At 49.4% G+C, this 6,000-nt stretch overlaps 1 long non-coding RNA gene and 1 pseudogene across 3 annotated transcripts in view; one reads left to right on the forward strand and one right to left on the reverse strand.

Annotated features, from left to right (window-relative positions):
• Nucleotides 1-6,000, reverse strand: part of LOC133494396 (uncharacterized) — a 322,682-nt gene that overhangs the window by 171,084 nt on the left and 145,598 nt on the right. The gene's annotated exons all lie outside the window — the stretch shown is intronic.
• LOC133494974 (U1 spliceosomal RNA) lies at nucleotides 3,630-3,778 on the forward strand (annotated as a pseudogene).

A 6,000-nucleotide genomic window follows, 5' to 3' on the forward strand; every position in this document is an offset into this window, starting at 1 on the left:
CCGACGGGTTAAAAGAGAACGAATACAAGGAATGCAACAGCATCCACAGAGGATGAGAATAGAGGTGAAGACAACCAGAGAGATGAAGATTGATGGAATGACACCCTTCCATTTACCAAACACATTCATCCAGTTATCCCACATAGACGTGTCAACACCAGAGTGCTCCTTCAGGCACTAAAGAGGATGAAAAATGAAAAGGCAGTTGGTCCTAATGACATATCTGTGGAGGTATGGAAGCAACTTGGAGAGGTGGCTGTGGGGTTTTTGACCAACTTATTCAACAGAATACTTGCGGGCGAGAAGATGCCTGTAGAATGGAGGAAAAGTGTGCTAGTTCCCATTTTTAAGAACAAAGGCGATTTGCAGAGCTGTGGGAACTAAAGAGGAATACAGTTGATGAGGCACACAATGAAGTTATTGAAAGAGTTTTGGAAGCTAGACTCAGGAAGTATGAGAAAGATGGATGCATGCACTGGAAAGGAGAGGATTGAAGATTAGCTGAATTAAAAAAGAATATATGCGTATTAATGAGGATGGAACTACCAAGCCAAAGAGCGAGAGGAAGACCAAATAGAAGTGTCATGTTCACCAATCAGACATTAATTAAACAGGACAAAAAAGGAAGCAAAGACACCTGTTCAAGACTCGCGAGGAGAGAGGAGAGGAACTGTCAATTCACCGCTGCACTCTGATTATCCTCTCCTCAGCACCTCTATTTATTTAGTTTTGAGACTTATTTACATGGATGTTACAAAAAGGAGACGGCAAGCAAAACTGTTGGAAACAAAGTGTACGTTTGTTTGTGTGCGTGTGTGGAAGATTGCTGAATACATGTGTGGTCATCATTTCTTTAACAGGCAGCAGTTCTAACAGTTCTCATGATTAGACGTTCTTGGTCAACTTTTACGATCATTGGTGTTCATCAGTAGTGGCACCTTTCTGAGTATAGTTTGAAATGGACAGATCATTGAAAAGATTTTTTTTCTCCCAGTTGTAAGTGTATTGAGGGAATGAAAACACAAAACATGAATTTAAAAAGTGGAAATCGTTGAATTAGTTAATGTCTTAATTCCACAACAATGATGGAACATTTTGGATTGAAGCTTGATGAGCGCAACCATCCTGCTCACATCAATCAGCCGATAAGTCAAATGCAACAATGCAGATACAAACATAGGTATGGTATATGATGCTTGTGTGCTCACACTACATAAAGTACATAACATTACTTTACGTATTGTAATCGATGTAGCCATTGAAGATGTTGACAACGCCTGCAGACTTTTGAAAACTACCGGGCGGCATGATCACCTGGGGCTGCCAGCAGGCCTGCTGTGTTTTGTCACGGCTTCAGTTCTCAATCGTAATCGAAAATGGTATGTCTGATTAGAAGAATTCTCACCCAGAAGAAAGAAAATGAGCACCAACAATAACCCATTGCTGTTTTTTTTTTTTTTTTGCCTGAGTAGCTAAGAATGTCATGGAATGATCATGAAAATTTGATTTGTAATTTTGAGAAAAAAAATTCATAGGAAAACACTTGTAAAGAGAAAGAAAATAGATACAAGAAGGTTTATATTTTTACTTTTCAAATTAAAATTTTGGCTTCATTCTTGTATACAGTTTTGTAATTTTTTTTAAAACTAATTTTTTTTAAATCTACAAAAATTTAGATTTTGAGAGTGTTAAAATGAGACAAATCTGAGAAAATTGTCATGCCTGTCTGTGATTTATAAGAAATGGGAAAAAATACTGACTAAAAAATAAATGTCTTTTTTTTCTTTGGTAGGGTCATCTTTTTCCATTTATTTTTCCATCCCGTGCATCCTCCTCTCTAACACCCACAGTCCCCATGTCTCTCACAACATCCATCAACCTTTTCATTGGTCTTCCTCTTGCTCTTTTGCTCCATCCTCTACCAACATACTCACTTTCCTCTGAACATGTCCCAACCATTGAAGTCTGCTCTCTCCCACCTTATCTCCAAAACAGATTTCATTTAACAGATGTATTTTTCGGAATGTATAACTCCACGTTAAGAGGGAGCACTGCAATTCCATTAATGTCAATCAATTTTCTGTGACTCCTCATCACTCACTTAGCTTTGTCCACATGAGCGTCCATGTTTCAAAAGTGCACACACTTGTTCACACATGGATTTTTTTTTTTTTTTTTTGGTCATTGGTTTCCGGGCACTCCCTTTTTATTTGGGGGCAATCAGATAAAAGTTCCCTGCCGATTAACTGCTTGGCTGAGAGACCATCATATGTTTCATTTGGATGTTTATTGTTGTGAAACTTATTCTTTTTCAAAACTGGAATAGCTGAGCACTTGAATGCACCCTCTTTTATTGCTTTGTTTTCCTGCGATAGCCAACCGATCGGGATACAGTAAAAGATTTCCCTGAGCGAATCAGCAATACAAAAAACAATGCGCATTCATACAAAAAATAAAAATTGCACACCAACAAAAAAAACCCCAATAGAAAACGTGTAATAGTGAGGCCGTCTAATGTGAATGGCGTTGCAGGAAGAGAATACTTTCTTTGCTTGTGACAGCTCTTGGGAGCAGAATCAACATTTCACTTGCAAATAGAAGTCTTAGTTTATGCGTGCAAAAAATGATTTCACTGAGTTTTACATGACATTATGAATTCAATGAAATGTAAGAGACAATGGAAAAGGGAATCTGACCTTATTGGGCGTTGTGAAACGAAAATACTTTGCAGAAAGATTCCTCTTTCTTGGCTGCTCCATTGCGTCTACAAACCGACACAAAGTGGAAAATATGGATTCAAAAATTGCACACAATAACCGGATTCAACTCCTCCCATGGCACAAAAGCAAATGTGTCACTTGCTAATGAAAATATTTTGGCACTTTTGCACAATTCTGCATAGGTGACCTGATTATTTCAATGCATCGGAGTCGCCAAACCCATCACTCCCCACTGGTTGGCATTGATAGGGTTAATTATCAGAAAACCAATTCATAATCAATGTTGAACAAGACTTGACCAAACGGATTTAAGAAGTAACAGTCCCTGACCAGGAATCTAACCTGGACCATAGCAGTGAGGGTGCTCAATGCTAACCCTGAGAGGAGCAGCGACTTTTCTGTTGATCTAGAACAGCGATTCCAAATCTGTGTTCCATGAGAGTATGCGTGGGACAGAGAAGCATTGCATTCCAGCAGCACGACGACAGGTTGGACACAGTGGAAAATGGCAAAATATGACACCTAACAGACCATGCATTTGTTATTTAAATGATTTGGTGTACAAAACTGTGAAATACTTTCATCTGTGTGTATTGCAAGCACTGCAATTGGCTGGAGAAGAGTTCAGTGTGTACGGTGCCTCCTGCCCAATGACAGCTTGGATAGTGGATGAATGTTTCAACTTAATATAACTTCTCCGATGTTCCACTGCTTTCTGGGTTTCAATTTACTACCTCAATGAAAACTCAAAAATTTCAAATCAAAAGCATATTTTTTCATGTATTTGCACACAGTAGCTATTACAGGCTTGCTTGTTGTCTGTGCATGGTTGTTCTTCTGTTCATGATGACACCATCACTTGACACAGTGTGACCAGGAATGACTTGCATCCTCGCACCACTACAGTTAATATTTAACTGGGAGGGGTGATAACATGATCAAGAAGGTGGTTCTCCCAGGGTGAGGCTCAACCATTTCACTCAGGTTGAGCTGACTCCTGATGTGGGAATATTGAATGCATAATTTCTGATATTGGGGGAGTGTTTGTGCTCTCCCTGATCTCATATCAATATCAATGTTAAGTAATGAGATGTATTTAACCACCATGTAATTTTGATAAAATTATTGGTGCATTTTACAAGACATTAACTGCAAAACATACTTCAGCACGGTTCTTTTGAGTGTACAAAGTCTTTAGATTTAGTTGATTCAAAAGGTTGCTTCACCAAACTAAATTTTCACACCCACGGCCGGCCCTCACTTTCATTGCGCCTCGGGGTTTCGTTCTGCGAGCGGTCCCCTCTGACTCGCGCGCGCGTTAGACTCCTTGGTCCGTGTTTCAAGACGGGTCGGGTGGGCGGCCGACATCGCCGCGGACCCCTGACGCCCGATATACGTGAGCCGGTCCCCGCCCTGGCGGCGCGACGCGGTCGAGGGCGCACTGAGGACAGTCCGCCCCGGTTGACAGCCGCGCCGGGGGCGAGGGGGCCCCGTCCTCCGCGACGCACCCACGTGGACCCGACCCCACCCCAGGGTTGGAGCGGGGCGCGGCGGGAATGCGGGGAAGAAGGCGCAGCGAGCTACTCCCACGGCCCCGGGGGGAAGCGGCGAGTTGTGGCGGGGGAGCGCTGTAAAGCGCGCGGACCGAGGAGGGGAGGCCGGGTCTGGGAGGCGGCGAACCGTCCCCCCGCGCGCCGACCCCCGTTAGGCCCTCCCGGCGACCGCGCGCCACCTTCGTCCCGAGCCCTTCCTAGCCGACCCAGGGCCGGTCGCGGCGCACCGCGGTGGGGGAAGTGCGCCCGGCGGTTCGAGCGCTAACCGGAGGCGAGGCTCCCCGATCCGAGCCCCGGCATCCGCCGACCCGCCGACCGCCCCCTCGCCCCACCCCCGCCGAGGAGGCGGGGGGGGAGGTTAGAGAAACGGAAGGCGGGGGGAGACGGCGGAGCGAGATTGGAAAGGAGGATACCCGCGCCCCGCGGACGCCCAGGCGTCGCCGCCGGGTTGAATCCCCCGCGCGGACTGCGCGGTTCCCACCCGTTTACCTCTCAACGGTTTCACGCCCTGTTGAACTCTCTCTTCAAAGTTCTTTTCAACTTTCCCTTAAGGTACTTGTCCGCTATCGGTCTCGTGCCGGTGTTTAGCCTTAGATGGAGTTTACCACCCTCTTTGGGCTGCATTCCCAAACAACCCGACTCCGGGAAGGGCCGCTGACCCCGGCGCGCCGGGGGCCGCTACCGGCCTCACACCGTCCACGGGCAGAGCCTCCATCAGAAGGACTCGGACCCCCCGAGGCGGCGCCGGGCCGCGCGACCTTCCGTACGCCACATTTCCCGCGCCCCTCCGGCGGGGCGGGGATTCGGCGCTGGGCTTCTCCCTCTTCGCTCGCCGCTACTGAGGGAATCCTGGTTAGTTTCTTTTCCTCCGCTTAGTAATATGCTTAAATTCAGCGGGTCGTCTCGTCTGATCTGAGGTCGTAGCGAGAGTAGTGTCGTCGGTAGGGGGTGCGCGCCGCGCGCGCCTCATACCCAGGGGGGGCGGCGGCGGCGGCCGCGGGACGGCGTGCTGCGCGATACGAGCTCACCACCGGCAGCCCGGTCCCGAGCCGCGCGCCACCGCCCGCGCCGGCGGGACGGAGGACGCGCGCGTGTGCGACGTCTGCATTTAGGGGGACGGAGGCGCCGGTCTCCCGGTACCTTCGATGCGCCCCAGCCGCGGGGGAAGCGTCGGAGATGGGCGCCGTCCGGTCGGGGGCGCGCGCGGGTGCGGGTGAGGGCGGTGCGGGAACGAGTCCCCGCCCCTCCGGTACCCCGACCCGCTCGCCACCCCCTTCCTTCCGACGACAAACCTCCGCGTTCGCCCGATCGATGGCAAAGCGACGCTCAGACAGGCGTAGCCCCGGGAGGGACCCGCTAAGAGTTGTCCAGCATTTCGAGGGGGTGTTTTGTTTTTTTTTCCCCCAGTTCAGGCCATCGTTTTCCGCCACAAGTCTCTGGTTCGTTTATGAGGGGACGACGGGGTTGGCATCCGGGCGCTCCCCGGACCGCCCGGCGGAGACATTGAACCCCCCATCCGCCCGGCCGTCGGCACGGGGGAGAGTTGGGTACCCGGCGCCGTAATTTTCCAGTTCCGAGGTTTGACGGAGCCCCGCTGGCACCGGCGGCCAGGGTGAGGGGTGGGGGGGGGGGGTGTGTTTTTATTTTTGTTTCGGCCATAGCGGTACGTGTTACGCCCCGTACCTCCCCCGCCGCCGCCGCCGCCACCACCAACACCCCGCTCCGCG

This window comes from Syngnathoides biaculeatus, chromosome 21 (assembly GCF_019802595.1).
Source record: "Syngnathoides biaculeatus isolate LvHL_M chromosome 21, ASM1980259v1, whole genome shotgun sequence".
NCBI classification, from domain to species: Eukaryota; Metazoa; Chordata; class Actinopteri; order Syngnathiformes; family Syngnathidae; genus Syngnathoides; species Syngnathoides biaculeatus.